At 35.3% G+C, this 17,122-nt stretch overlaps 1 non-coding gene across 1 annotated transcript; it reads left to right on the top strand.

Annotated features, from left to right (window-relative positions):
- Nucleotides 1-1,073: 1,073 nt before the first annotated feature.
- Nucleotides 1,074-1,189, top strand: LOC149777039 (U5 spliceosomal RNA). The gene has a single exon (XR_016416390.1). It is a non-coding gene; the product is annotated as a U5 spliceosomal RNA (small nuclear RNA).
- The last annotated feature ends 15,933 nt before the right edge of the window (nucleotides 1,190-17,122 follow it).

The following is a 17,122-nucleotide window of genomic DNA, read 5'->3' as shown; positions in this document are numbered from 1 at the left end:
TCTCGATCCACGTGGTTCGGGTCTCGGAGTCGGTCTATGTGTGTATATGAGAACGGTTGCCATTAGCCTCTCGTGAGTCGGTGGCTCTTATCGAGGTTTTCTCCAGTTTCTTATGCCACTATTTATACTGGCCGCCATGTATAGCCTATCGCGTGCTGAAAAATGGCGTTATTCCCACAACAACAACATGGGAATATGTTATGCGCCTTTTTTGCGAGTTGGATCTAACAGAGAAGCAGTTTTAGCAGTAGGAAGAGAAACTCATTGATGCTCATTTTACAAAGAGTTTTCAATTTAATTTTCCTGAAATCTATACCTCAAAAGCCGAAATCTAAGCTGCGTACCACTACCGAAACGAGAGAGGAAACAATGCTCTAAATATAGACTGGGACTACTTTTGTGGGTACTGATCCGGAAGTAATAATTGCGACTCAATTTCATTAACGGCAGCCTAAACATGTCTGAATCTTTACTTAACCATGTGTGGACCACCTATTGGAATTGTACCAAACGCAATAAAGACAGTTAATGGTCTAAGCTTGGTATAACATACCCTAGTTTGCTAGTACATATGCCAGGTTTAAGGTCTACATTGCTCTCCTCGGAGAAGACAGATGATATCCCAAACATCTGAAACATCCACACGTTGCATTAATCTAAAATGGAATTTTTTTCTTCAAGTAAATTTTGATTTCCTATATGAATAAAACACCTGTTATTTTTTTCCAAATTAGTAATCTTTTCCTGATGTATAAATAGGTAGTTATAATCCATCTCGATAACTCGAACATCTAACGAATGTGGATTACATCCCTTTTACTGTCAAATTAACTCCCCCTGCCTTTTCCACGACAAGAAATATAGAAATATTAATTAGTATCCTTTCTACCAGTATAAAGAAAATAAATGGGTTTCACTGAAATTCAAAATAGCCAATAGCAAAGTGACACTGATATTGAAAACTATGACCCTTTAGGATCGTTGTAGACATCACCATTCCACTATCGTCTTTACAAAAGCATTTGGAAAGTTCAAACTATTTCTCTTCAAAATAAAGCGTGAAAGTATAATGATTACTCTGGTTTCTCTTCACATCGTATTAATCTTTCGCCTTTTACTAAAGATTACCGTGGAGAGGAACATTTAATGAGTCTATAGACCATTCTTCGAAGCCTCACTTTGGTGAGGTACCAATTCAATTAAAGTAAACCTCCAGTTCAAATTTAGCATTTTGTTCTCTTTTCTTCTAACCAGATCCAAATGGAAGATAGTAACCGATGATTATATAATCAGGTCTCAGTACTTCCAGTTCGGTACTCACAAAGGTAGTTCTAGTCTATTGTTAGAACATTTATTCCTCTCTCATTGTCATGGTAATAGAAGAGTTATATTTATGCGATTTTGATAGGGATTTAAAGGTCATTGTTTATTCTTGACAATATGAGCTCAGGTGTGGTTTTCCATGTGTATTTCGGCGATAGTGCATAGTCAGTAATAAGGCCATGGTGATGATCCGGAAGTGAAATATGTGTTCTGTTTACATACTGCTCTGTTGACAGTCCAGCCTCTCAAAAAAACCTTTGGCAAGAACTTCACCGTGAAGGTATTTTTAGATTAACATATGATTTGTACTGATTGTCACACAGTGGAAATGTCAGTCTCGAGAAAGAAATGTAGAGAACATATAACAAAATTAATTGTGCTATGTCCTGTCAGTGCAGTATTTGAGTAAAGATTAAATTGGTATTAAATCTTTATTATTAATGAACGACACATGAAATTTCAATATGTTATGTATATTGACTTTGAAAAACAGTAGAATGAAATTAGAAACAAACAGTTAAGTTTTATTTTGAAAAATTTAAATGAAATTTAGAAAGAAATATAAAAAATTAAAAAATTTACTCCAAAATATATAATATTTGTTGAAATGATATTAAATGATATCAGCATGTAGATATTCCTACACCATATATAAGTTCCAATGTTGGATATTTGTCAAATTTTGTCAGAGAAAATATCTTTGTAAGTCAAAATGAGACCATCATTTAAATACACGAAGACAAAATTCCAATTTGTATTGGTCATTCAAAGTATTTATTAGGGGTCCAAGCAGTTAATTTATGTGTTTATCATGGGGTCACTTCCTGAGTAAGACATATCTGCTTGTATGGCCTTCAGTAATTTTTTACAAACATAGTTATAGGGTATTTAGTGAGAGGACAGAGATGAAAACTTTATACTAGAACCTAGTCAAGTTCTCTACTAAATCATTTTAAACTGTCCCAGAATGAAATACAGTTCAAAGGGATAAAATATACTTTCCCCATGTATATTACCCTTGGATGTAAGAAAACAGCAAAATAATATAAGTTGAACACAAAATGCATTCCATTGTATTGTTCAGTTTGGTTACGATATTGATTGGTGTAGTGCAGCATTGTGGCCTATATGATGTTATGGGAATGCTGATGATCCATCTTGCTTTATGCATTATTAATTACTAATAATATTTGTTAACTGACACTCTAAAGATTGCATAAGAAATATTCAAACAGATTATTTGAATTTAACTTTGTACAACTGATTTTGCGATAGCTACATATCCCACATGAACAAATATTCATATATTTTAGAATGTTTGGAATCAAACGTTCACATTCAGGACATCATATAGGCTGACATTGTGCATATAGTGAATCTGTAAGGCCCATTTCTGGCTGTGTGCGCTGAAAATATTCCAAAATGTTATTTTCATCATGAGTAGGCCTATGTATGATAACATATTTCAATTTAGTACTATGACAGTGTGCAGTATTGTAGCATCAGCTGATATCTGATTCCATTGAATCATTGAGTTTAATAATTGGTAACCAACACTCTTAATGATAAATGTTGAAACAGATCATTTGAATTTTGTTTGCACATTTGATCTTAACAAGTACATTGTATATGTCCCACATATGTAAATGTCCATCCTGGTTTTCACGTTTTGGGGATCAGAATTTCACATTTAGTTGACGATATAGGATTTATTGGTATCTATAGTTGATCTGTGTGGCCACATTTTGCTGTATTCATCTGCAATATCCAAAATTGTTATTTCCCTCATGAATAAGATTGCTTATAGTAATATATTTTAATTTAGTACATTGTCGCTTACCTTTCCTGTATACTGGTATGTACTAATGTTTGCACCAATGATCAAACCTCACCGCCCCAACATTGCCTTAAACTTTATGATACATAGTCTGCCTGATTTGTTATTTAACCTGTAAATGGCTAAATATGCTTCTAGAAACCCCATATATTTTTAGGATGAATTTATCACTTTAATACATGGTCATCGCTTCACCTTTTTGAGTGTCAGTCTGTCATGTTTAATATTTTTCCCATGCTTGCAACCTTAATGTTATTTTGAAATCACCATATCGAACACATTTTAAATTCATTTACCTACATCTTACTCTTTTCTAGAATCAAGTGAGACATGTTATATCTTTTCAGGTCTAACATTGTATCTGGAACAAAATGTTAGAGTTGGATCAGTTTGGAAGCTCTCCAGTAGTCCGGTGGTGATAGCAAGGTTTCATAAGGACATGTGAAGTGTACTGTCATAAGTGACCATGATTAGTTCATATCACCACACTGATATATAGCACCACAAAGACATGGCTTAGGTCTTCATGAGAGAGAATAACACCATTTTTCAGTAAGGTAGAGCCTCCTTAGAAACTGTATTTTCCTATCCCATTGTCACCTTTTGTAGTTATTGACACTGAAATGGAATGCATTTTTGCTATACAACATGGTAGTGGTCCCATCCGAACTTTAAATCTGAGTGCGCTATTACTTATATAAACAACTGCCTACGTACCTGACACAATATGTGGAACATAGCACCTGTCACTGTTTCTTTAGTGTCTACACCTATATGCATCTGGACAGGCATATTGCGGTTTGCTACCAAAATCACTATGAGCTGTGTTGCTTCACTACCCCTGGGAAAAATGATATCACTTGTACAGACTTAAGCTACCATTTGTTTTAAATACCATGTATTAGTCAACTTTGCTGTCTAAAATTTGTCAAACTGAATTTTAAAACTTGTATGAAAATTTATATTTTCAATAAAATGTAGTTTTTAAAATTTAAATGTTTATTTAAATTTCCTTTATCAATAATTTCAAATTGTAAAGATATTCTCAAGAGGCCTTGTACATTCAGGTTTTCATTGCATTGAAAAATTCTTATAATTAAGGAAGATATAGCAAATTAAGTTTTGGTTTCTCAAGAGCACTTGGACCAAAACTTGCACCCTGTGGAACACCAGCACTACACACTTTCTGAAAGGTGTCACGTGTCTTGTTTGTAATAAAATTCAAAAAGACTTCATGTATAAAATTGAAATAGGTGTGGCATGCAAATATAAAAGTTTGACTAAAATTGGCCATAACAAATTGGACCTGTCAGGAATCAGGTCACAATTAGTACATCCTGTTCAGTACCAATAGATGTAGTTCAAGTCTATTTTTAGAATATTTCTTCCTCTCATTTTGGTGGTGACAGAAGAGTTATATTTATGCATTTTTTAGGGATTTAAGAAGTATTGAGAAACAAATGTAGAGAACATAGAGTAAAATTAATTGTGTTCTATGTCCTTATGGATCTGACCTTGTTCGATTTATTGACAAATGGAGTTTATCAGGAATATTATGTTCCCTGAATATTATTGGACCAGAAGTATGTTAGTTATCACGTCACTTTCTCGCATCATACCTTCTATTTTGTCCTCTTTATCTCACATGTATATGGTATGCATGTGTGTTTGGAAGTAAGTGACATTATCTTATGTTTATGAATTTAGCATTTGATGTGATGTTATTCAAATACATGTATGTAGATGCACGTTTGCGTTTTAGACCAACAAGTAGATCTCCGCCTTTTCTTCTTTTTTCTCCCCTGACATTACCGGTAGTGTCAGAAAAAAACAAAAGAAGCGATGATCTACTTGCTGGTCTAGTTTGAGTGGAATATGTATGCAAATGTATGTACAAGTATTATATTTGCATATGGTCATCCAAAGTGTATCAATTTAGCGTTCATATATATACCAATCATGTGCTGCAAAATGGCATTAAACCCAGTAAAACCAATCTGAATAATCAATCCGCTAATAAAAAGAGGCGTGATCTAACGATTGTGGACTAGATGTATCAAAGTTTTGGAAATTAAGATCTGTTAAGTGTATATTTGAAACTCGTCTGCAGCAAAAACGCCCTGTGTATATACATGCACGAGTGTGTGTGTGTGTGTGTGTTTTGACTGAAAATCAAAGAACCGAAGGTACTGTAATATTAATTGCATTTGAAAGATGCAAGTTGTTTTTTTTTTCTTGTTATTGTTGGAAAATGGCCTCAAACTCACAACATCACGCTGAATCTGAGTAAACAATGTGTGTGTGTGTGTGTGTGTCTAAAATCAACGAACCTAAAGCACCATAAGCTTACGTCCATGTGAAAGTGGCAACATGGTTGGGGTTTTTTGTTTGTTTGTTGTGATCTGTTCATTATTTTTTTTTCTCTACCTATGAGCATGTGCCATGGTATTTTTCATCTTCGAACTAATTCTAAGAAATTAATAAATTCTTTGGGAAAGGCTTATTACATCGGCTTTACAATTTCATTAATGATCAAAGCTGCTCAGATTTGCTCCTTGAGGCATCTAACGAAACCAAATTAAAGCAAAACAGACGAAATAACATTAAGGAAATTTTTTTGACTATGGCTGCCTAAAAATAATTCAAAAAGAACAATCTTAAAACCATTCACATGTCACAGAGTACCAGCAAGTTTTAATATACAACTTTGGAGGCCTCGTATTTCTAGCTACTTTTATGTATTTGTGATTGAAAATCTCTAACGAAATCTGAGTTGTTACTTACATAAACTTTGTATTACTATTATTTTTGATGGATAGTAACACCGGCTGCATTCATTTAAACTCAAAACATACAAATCTATGAAAACGGCATGACACGTTTCCGACAGAAAATAATTTTCAATGCTGGCGATGTATCACAGCAGGTGACATATCTTAAAAGAAATGAAGAATTTACACGTAAGTATTAAGGTTTTAAATGCTAATTTTAAACTACATGGAATTAAACGGGAACCCGGATGGCCGAGTGTTCTAAAGCGCTCGACTTTACCAATCACTGCCATCTCATCTCGATCCACGTGGTTCGGGTCTCGGAGTCGGTCTATGTGTGTATATGAGAAAGGTTGCCATTAGCCTCTCGTGAGTCGGTGGCTCTTATCGAGGTTTTCTCCAGTTTCTTATGCCACTATTTATACTGGCCGCCATGTATAGCCTATCGCGTGCTGAAAAATGGCGTTATTCCCACAACAACAACATGGGAATATGTTATGCGCCTTTTTTGCGAGTTGGATCTAACAGAGAAGCAGTTTTAGCAGTAGGAAGAGAAACTCATTGATGCTCATTTTACAAAGAGTTTTCAATTTAATTTTCCTGAAATCTATACCTCAAAAGCCAAAATCTAAGCTGCGTACCACTACCGAAACGAGAGAGGAAACAATGCTCTAAATATAGACTGGGACTACTTTTGTGGGTACTGATCCGGAAGTAATAATTGCGACTCAATTTCATTAACGGCAGCCTAAACATGTCTGAATCTTTACTTAACCATGTGTGGACCACCTATTGGAATTGTACCAAACGCAATAAAGACAGTTAATGGTCTAAGCTTGGTATAACATACCCTAGTTTGCTAGTACATATGCCAGGTTTAAGGTCTACATTGCTCTCCTCGGAGAAGACAGATGATATCCCAAACATCTGAAACATCCACACGTTGCATTAATCTAAAATGGAATTTTTTTTCTTCAAGTAAATTTTGATTTCCTATATGAATAAAACACCTGTTATTTTTTTCCAAATTAGTAATCTTTTCCTGATGTATAAATAGGTAGTTATAATCCATCTCGATAACTCGAACATCTAACGAATGTGGATTACATCCCTTTTACTGTCAAATTAACTCCCCCTGCCTTTTCCACGACAAGAAATATAGAAATATTAATTAGTATCTTTTCTACCAGTATAAAGAAAATAAATGGGTTTCACTGAAATTCAAAATAGCCAATAGCAAAGTGACACTGTATATTGAAAACTATGACCCTTTAGGATCGTTGTAGACATCACCATTCCACTATCGTCTTTACAAAAGCATTTGGAAAGTTCAAACTATTTCTCTTCAAAATAAAGCGTGAAAGTATAATGATTACTCTGGTTTCTCTTCACATCGTATTAATCTTTCGCCTTTTCTCTTCACATCGTATTAATCTTTCGCCTTTTACTGGATACAAAAGGAAGGTAAGCAGTGATTCAGGAGCAAGTGGAATTCAGCTGGGAAGCCGAACCGTTTGGTGAGTCCGTTCTAATCTATCTCTTTATTCTTCCTTACACGACATTGCCACTTAAATATCACAGCCCCTTTAAGGACCCTGTCGCAACACACATCACCACTACACATTAAATTCTAACGTTTACCGTATATCAGTACAAATAAGCATACTGTTTCACTCATACAAGATGAACAGCGAAGAGGTATGTAAGCAATTCTTACCCAAGCACGCCTTCACCGAAACGGAAGAAGGCAGACTTTTCACCGCAGAAAGATGGGACTATGTCCAAGCGGTAGATCTGTCCCAAGTCCATGCGGCGGAAAGACCGGCAACCCCCGAAATCCTCGGGGCACTAGCCGCCAGGGGAGTAACCCTCGAAAACATCGATTTTATCACAAATATAGGAAGAGGGATTATGCTGATCTATCCTAAAAACAAAACCAAAATAATTAATTTTGAGAGTTTTACTATAAAAGGGAAGACAGTCCTGATCACAACACCACCACCCATAACTAGGTTTACAAAAAGAAAATTCATAGACATACACATTACCAGATACCCAAATGAGTTCCCTATGGACTTGTTTAAGGAGGGAGTTGAAGCCAGACTGGGTGTCGGAATTTGTAAGGTTAGGTGGGAGACATTGCGGGGGTTCCCGACAGTGAGAACTGGAAAGAGAATAGTGCAGATTGATGCTGCAGACGTAGATAGGGTGCCAGAGTTTTTTAAGGTACATGGTTTCGTGGTACACTCGTGGTACCCAGGGTGCAATGTCACACGCCCCTGCCTCACTTGCGGAAAAAAGGGCCACGTGAGGAGAGATTGCAGAGAGGCAAACGGACGTGGAACATATGCGGCGGCGGTGTCAAGAAGTGATGATCTGTTCGGACACATCTCCGACGATGGTGGCGATTCTGATCATGAGCCGGACCAGGAGGCTGTCAGCATGGAGCAGCCCCAGCCCCCAGCAGCTCCAGAAAAGGAGGAGGAGGAGGCTATGCAGAGTGAGGAGGAGGCGGCGCTGGAGGACGAACACGATGGTAAACGGGCGGAGTCGGGCAGTGAAAGTGTAACCGAAACAGATTACCAAACTGTAGAACCACGAAAGAAAAGAAAGAATCAGAAAACCAAGCAATCCGAATTAAATGGAACCAGGCCCCCAAAAAACAATGACAAGGAACAACAAAGAGGAAAACAACCTATATCAGACCCCATCAAAATCGTCAAAAGCAGCCTCACACGAAATCAGCGTGCAACAGCCAGCAAAACTCATATGCCCGCACAAGAGCAAGAAGCAGCACCAACAACAAGAAGCAGCACTATCAACCAAGCACATAAATACAACAACCACCAAAAACAAGGATCACCCAAACACTACACCAACAAAATACAAAACAATAACTAAAACACCAACCAAAAGCCATAACCGCTAACAAGCCACCACACACAACCACTGCCAAAACTCATAATGCAGAATAAACACTCAGTAACCCTTATATTCTTTTTCTATGGAAATGGAGCAAGAAATACGCATTCTATCTCTAAATTGTAATGGACTAAACCATGATAAAGCCAAACAACTCGTACATTTTGCAAGAAATTATCACATTATCCTATTACAGGAAATACACGACATAAACATTCAAGTAATACAATACCTGGAAAACAATTTGGATGCTACACTCATAGTACAAAAAGATCTAATTAACCCAAGATCAGGGGTAGCTGTTATATTAAATAAGAACATAAAAAATAATAAATGGAAAAACTACAACATACCCGACACACTAAAAGGTAGGGTATTACACATTTTTATTAACAGCATACACATAATTAACATATATGCACCAGGAAATAAAACACATAGGAGACACTACTACCAAACCTTACAAGAATACCTAAGAGAATTCAACCTCGAACACATGTTGATAGCTGGAGATTTTAACTGCACTATATCAGACCTGGACCGGAAGGGAGGAATGTCTGAATTTGACAAAGAACTTGCCCCCACCGTATCCAACCTGATAGAGGAACACTCACTAACAGATTCATACAGATTCAAAAATCCAAAAGGGAATCAATTTACATATCACTATAAAAACGATGGAGCCTCGAGACTAGACAGAATATATGTAGATGACCAAAACAAGGAAAATATAATAAACTCTGAAATCCTCCCTTTTAAACTAGCGGACCATAATGCTACTTCTGTAGTAATAAAAACCCGAAACCCACACAAGTGGGGAAGGGGACAATGGAAATTAAACAATCAGTTACTACAGTTGGAAACATACCAGCAGGAAATTGCCCATATTTTGACCAACCACGATATACACTGCAATAATATAATAGAAGAATGGGAACAAAAAAAAAAGGATATTAAAAATATCTCCCAATCATATGCACTCTCCATAGCAAAAAACAAAATGTACATTCAGAGGGAATGTCATTATATTATCCACCACCCTGAATCCACAAACAAAGATATACAAACGGCAAAAAGCGTCCTACATACACTGAAAGAAAAAGAAGAAATAGGAAATAGACTCAGAGCTGGTAAATTCCACTACATTTACAAAGAAGGGAGGCACCTATATAGGAAAGAGGAGATTAGAAAAGGTTTGGAACGAAGCATCACAGAATTAAAAGAAGGAGAAAAAGTCCTAAAACATAAAACAGAAATACTAGACTATATACATCAATTTTATGCAAATCTATACCAATCACAAAAAATACCAACATCCAATATAACACATTACATGGAAAATGTAAACTTTCCGAAACTAAGCCAGGAGAATACAGACCTATGCGAAAACCCCATCACGGAACAAGAAATAATAAACGCAATCAACCAACTAAACAAGGATAAATCCCCGGGATTAGACGGACTAACCGCTGAATTCTATAAGACTTTCCAAAAACTACTAGCACCATTATTATGTAAGATCTTCAAGGAAATTTTCAAACAAAAAGAAATGTCCCCAAGCATGAAACAAGGACTAATCACGCTAATTTACAAAAACAAAGGGAATGCCAATGAATTAACAAATTGGCGACCAATCACTCTACTAAACACAGATTATAAAGTACTAAGTAAAATACTGGCCAGTAGAACCACCACTACACTTAACGATATAATCAATATAAATCAAACATGCGGAGGTGATGACAAAAATATTCTAGACAACACCTTATCAATCAAAACCATTATAGACTTTATTGAGAGCCAAAAGGATACCGGAGCGATGATCCTAATAGATCAAGAAAAGGCTTTCGATAGGGTTGAAAAAAATTACATAACTGAAATCCTAAAGCGTTTTAATTTTGGACCGATTTATAAAGAGTGGATAGAAATCCTGTATAACAACATATCAGCAGTAGTACAAACTAATGGCGCGATTACAAACAAATTCCCGATAGAGAGATCGGTGAGACAGGGATGCCCTTTATCCATGTTACTCTATGTAATGGGCATCGAAGCGCTAAGAATCAAAATACAGAGCAATGAAAACATCAGAGGGATACATATTCCTAACCTAAAAGAAGAAATAAAGATGCTACAGCACGCGGATGACTGTACCAATTTTATAAAAGACACAACCTCATATAAACATCTAATGCAAGAATACTACAACTATGGAAAAGCATCCGGATCCCAGATAAACGATGGGAAAACCGAAATCTTGTTACTCGGGAACTGGCGTGGAAACTATCCAGGTTTACCACCTGACAAAATAAAGAAACACGTTAAAACACTCGGCATTATTTTTGGAAAAAACGCGAAACACTTAAACTACCTAAATGTACTAAACAAACTAAAAAGACAATTACTTTTGTGGAGCTCGCTGTATTTTAACCTAATCGACAGAGCCCACATAGCTAAAACATACCTTTTTAGTAACATATGGTATGAGTTTAGTGTTATAGACTTTGATATGCAGTACATTAGGAAATTCGAAAAGGTAATATACCAGTTCATATGGAATGGGAAAATACACAAACTAAGTAAACAGACACTGCTAAGAGAAAACAAGAAAGGGGGGCTTAACATCCCTATTCTTGCTATCAAACAAACGGCAAACATCATTAACAGAATACAAAAATTGCAAAACCTGGACGGAAGACCATGGAAAAACATATATGTTTATTTCTTTGGATATATCTTAAATAATTTCCCAGAAATATATAAAAATAACAAACTAACAAAGAAACTCAAACCCCCAAACATCGCATATAAAATAAAAAACACAATCATAGAATACAGAATTAACAAAGAAATATGGAGCTTACAGGAAGAAAAAACATACGGATACTTACATAACATTTATACAAACCAACACAAAACACAAATAGAACATCTACACCCAGACCTAAACTGGAAACCAATCTGGGAGAAATGGGGTAAAATAAAAAACACCAACACTCAAACAAGATTATATCTATACCTACACGATGCATGGTGGACAGGAGAAAAAGCCTTCTTTAGGAAAATCGTCCCATCCATACCACAATGTATCTTATGCAACACTCAATACGATAGCAAACGACATCTAATTTTATATTGTCCAAATACAAAAACACAAAGGGATGCCATTAAACAGGAAATAAAAAATTCAATAGGGAATTTCCAGACAAAACAATTATTGTACACGGACAACATAGAGGATAAAAACTTATATGATGAGATAATTCAATACATAAATAATATCGTGCAAATTAGAAACGATAAAATATGGACTACCAAGCCATCCGAATAACATCCAACATGTACAAAGAACTAACACATACACACACGCATACATTAAAACAGTAGGCAGAAGGGGCAGCGGGCATAACTCTATTAAAGAGTTTATCCCAACGGAAACCCAAAACCCCATCCTGCGATCACAAACTAACCATAATCAGGACTGTCTACCATTATATATAAAATTCACCACCAAAACCATTCAACCAATTACGAAATTAAACAACACAGAAACAGTACACAGAGGAGGCGGTAGGCAAAAACCCTATTAAGGAGTTTATCCCAATGGAAACCCACCATCTCCAGCTGTCACTGTCTTATTTTGTGCAGATCCAATCCCTCCACCTATACATGTACGGTAAACCTGGCCATACTACAAAAACAACTATTTCATCCCGACTAGCGAATATAGCTATAGGCATATAACAGAAACAGATGTGAGGGCTAGAGAATTAACTCTCTTCAAGAGTTTATCCCAAGGGAATCTTAGTCAACACATCTGTAACTGATACCCCCTCCCCCCAAACACAAAATAAACAAAGACCCACCAGAATATGCAACGCTCGCTAAACAGATATGGCCTGCTGGATAAAGTCGAGGAAAGAGACTGTCTAAATAGAGTCTATGAAGGTCCTGTCTGTACAAAATCCCACCGAAAACAACAATACAATAACCTAACCAGCCCACACACATCATTTCTATCTATAGGAACCCAACAATAAGCAGATAAGTATGCACAACAACAAAGTAAACTGCGTACATGCATACACAAACACACAAATCCACACAAAATAAAAATAAAACAAAAATAAAAAGTCAAATTTTAAAAAAAAATACATCTATTTTCATTTTTATATATAAGGAAATCAAACAAAAAAGGAAGAAATTATAACTAAATATCTTTAACCTCCTAAACAATACATCATATAATGAACCTGAATCCAAACTATCCCAGTAAAATCCTTTCTAGCTGATGTTCACACGAATCTTGGAACAATGACTACCAATGATTAATTACACCCCAGCCGGGATATCAATCAAACAATTCTCCAAGTACAGATAGACCTACACCACAGGGACTAAAACCAAGACTACCGTGCCACTACTGAAAACTAGATAGTTAACCCAAAACTCTTAAGATATGATCTAGATATTGCCAGTCTATACACAAAATCAAATGCAGTTACAACACAACACACACAAACAGCACCACACCGGACTTTAATGACTATGGCAAGTCACTCAAAAATAATAACGATAACGAAATGGGGATGGGAACGGAAACTTTTACCCTGAACTTTCGTAAAGGGAAAACGAGTACGATCCTAAGTTTCATGCATGTCGGGTTCAAGGCAAGAAAACAATCACGAGCACTAGTGTTTGCAAGTATTGACCTGAGAATGGAAACCGACCTGCCTACCGAGTGGGAACGCAGTACAACTCAGAACCCGCATGCAGGGACAACTCGAGATATATGGCGAAACGAAACAAAGATCAACCCTGACGAAAAAAAGAGATAAATAAATAAATAAAAAACAAAAACAAAAAAAAAAAAACAAAAAAAAATATACAAATAAAATAAAAAAAATAATAAAATTAAAACTTTTATATAAAACGAAATGAATACAAAAAAGCAATATCACATGGAATCTACATATGGGAGGACGGGGGATACATAAATCACAAACCATGACTTTTAGAAACGAAAAACAGGGTGACACCTCCAACTCTTTACCAGCATCTGCTGGAACGGAGTCATGGGGTGCCAACATAAGTTACTAAAGATTACCGTGGAGAGGAACATTTAATGAGTCTATAGACCATTCTTTGAAGCCTCACTTTGGTGAGGTACCAATTCAATTAAAGTAAACCTCCAGTTCAAATTTAGCATTTTGTTCTCTTTTCTTCTAACCAGATCCAAATGGAAGATAGTAACCGATGATTATATAATCAGGTCTCAGTACTTCCAGTTCTGTACTCACAAATATTGTTAGAACATTTATTCCTCTCTCATTGTCATGGTGATAGAAGAGTTATATTTATGCGATTTTGATAGGGATTTAAAGGTCATTGTTTATTCTTGACAATATGAGCTCAGGTGTGGTTTTCCATGTGTATTTCGGCGATAGTGCATAGTCAGTAATAAGGCCATGGTGATGATCCGGAAGTGAAATATGTGTTCTGTTTACATACTGCTCTGTTGACAGTCCAGCCTCTCAAAAAAACCTTTGGCAAGAACTTCACCGTGAAGGTATTTTTAGATTAACATATGATTTGTACTGATTGTCACACAGTGGAAATGTCAGTCTCGAGAACCAAATGTAGAGAACATATAACAAAATTAATTGTGCTATGTCCTGTCAGTGCAGTATTTGAGTAAAGATTAAATTGGTATTAAATCTTTATTATTAATGAACGACACATGAAATTTCAATATGTTATGTATATTGACTTTGAAAAACAGTAGAATGAAATTAGAAATAAACAGTTAAGTTTTATTTTGAAAAATTTAAATGAAATTTAAAAAGAAATATAAAAAATTAAAAAATTTACTCCAAAATATATAATATTTGTTGAAATGATATTAAATGATATCAGCATGTAGATATTCCTACACCATATATAAGTTCCAATGTTGGATATTTGTCAAATTTTGTCAGAGAAAATATCTTTGTAAGTCAAAATGAGACCATCATTTAAAATACACGAAGACAAAATTCCAATTTGTATTGGTCATTCAAAGTATTTATTAGGGGTCCAAGCAGTTAATTTATGTGTTTATCATGGGGTCACTTCCTGAGTAAGACATATCTGCTTGTATGGCCTTCAGTAATTTTTTACAAACATAGTTATAGGGTATTTAGTGAGAGGACAGAGATGAAAACTTTATACTAGAACCTAGTCAAGTTCTCTACTAAATCATTTTAAACTGTCCCAGAATGAAATACAGTTCAAAGGGATAAAATATACTTTCCCCATGTATATTACCCTTGGATGTAAGAAAACAGCAAAATAATATAAGTTGAACACAAAATGCATTCCATTGTATTGTTCAGTTTGGTTACGATATTGATTGGTGTAGTGCAGCATTGTGGCCTATATAATGTTATGGGGATGCTGATGATCCATCTTGCTTTATGCATTATTAATTACTAATAATATGTGTTAACTGACACTCTAAAGATTGCATAAGAAATATTCAAACAGATTATTTGAATTTAACTTTGTACAACTGATTTTGCGATAGCTACATATCCCACATGAACAAATATTCATATATTTTAGAATGTTTGGGATCAAACGTTCACATTCAGGACATCATATAGACTGACATTGTACATATAGTGAATCTGTAAGGCCCATTTCTGGCTGTGTGCGCTGAAAATATCCCAAAATGTTATTTTCATCATGAGTAGGCCTATGTATGATAACATATTTCAATTTAGTACTATGACAGTGTGCAGTATTGTAGCATCAGCTGATATCTGATTCCATTGAATCATTGAGTTTAATAATTGGTAACCAACACTCTTAATGATAAATGTTGAAACAGATCATTTGAATTTTGTTTGCACATTTGATCTTAACAAGTACATTGTATATGTCCCACATATGTAAATGTCCATCCTGGTCTTCACGTTTTGGGGATCAGAATTTCACATTTAGTTGACGATATAGGATTTATTGGTATCTATGTTTGATCTGTGTGGCCACATTTTGCTGTATTCATCTGCAATATCCAAAATTGTTATTTCCCTCATGAATAAGATTGCTTATAGTAATATATTTTAATTTAGTACATTGTCGCTTTCCTTTCCTGTATACTGGTATGTACTAATGTTTGCACCAATGATCAAACCTCACCGCCCCAACATTGCCTTAAACTTTATGATACATAGTCTGCCTGATTTGTTATTTAACCTGTAAATGGCTAAATATGCTTCTAGAAACCCCATATATTTTTAGGATGAATTTATCACTTTAATACATGGTCATCGCTTCACCTTTTTGAGTGTCAGTCTTTCATGTTTAATATTTTTCCCATGCTTGCAACCTTAATGTTATTTTGAAATCACCATATCGAACACATTTTAAATTCATTTACCTACATCTTACTGTTTTCTAGAATCAAGTGAGACATGTTATATCTTTTCAGGTCTAACATTGTATCTGGAACAAAATGTTAGAGTTGGATCAGTTTGGAAGCTCTCTAGTAGTCCGGTGGTGATAGCAAGGTTTCATAAGGACATGTGAAGTGTACTGTCATAAGTGACCATGATTAGTTCATATCACCACACTGATATATAGCACCACAAAGACATGGCTTAGGTCTTCATGAGAGAGAATAACACCATTTTCAGTAAGGTAGAGCCTCCCTAGAAACTGTATTTTCCTATCCCATTGTCACCTTTTGTAGTTATTGACACTGAAATGGAATGCATTTTTGCTATACAACATGGTAGTGGTCCCATCCGAACTTTAAATCTGAGTGCGCTATTACTTATACAAACAACTGCCTACGTACCTGACACAATATGTGGAACATAGCACCTGTCACTGTTTCTTTAGTGTCTACACCTATATGCATCTGGACAGGCATATTGCGGTTTGCTACCAAAATCACTATGAGCTGTGTTGCTTCACTACCCCTGGGAAAAATGATATCACTTGTACAGACTTAAGCTACCATTTGTTTTAAATACCATGTATTAGTCAACTTTGCTGTCTAAAATTTGTCAAACTGAATTTTAAAACTTGTATGAAAATTTATATTTTCAATAAAATGTAGTTTTTAAAATTTAAATGTTTATTTAAATTTCCTTTATCAATAATTTCAAATTGTAAAGATATTCTCAAGAGGCCTTGTACATTCAGGTTTTCATTGCATTGAAAAATTCTTATAATTAAGGAAGATATAGCAAATTAAGTTTTGGTTTCTCAAGAGCACTTG

Source organism: Sinohyriopsis cumingii, chromosome 18 (genome assembly GCF_028554795.1).
Source record: "Sinohyriopsis cumingii isolate HCF-2022 chromosome 18, ASM2855479v2, whole genome shotgun sequence".
In the NCBI taxonomy this organism is placed as follows: Eukaryota; Metazoa; Mollusca; class Bivalvia; order Unionida; family Unionidae; genus Sinohyriopsis; species Sinohyriopsis cumingii.
This window is presented reverse-complemented; position numbering and strand designations above follow the sequence as displayed.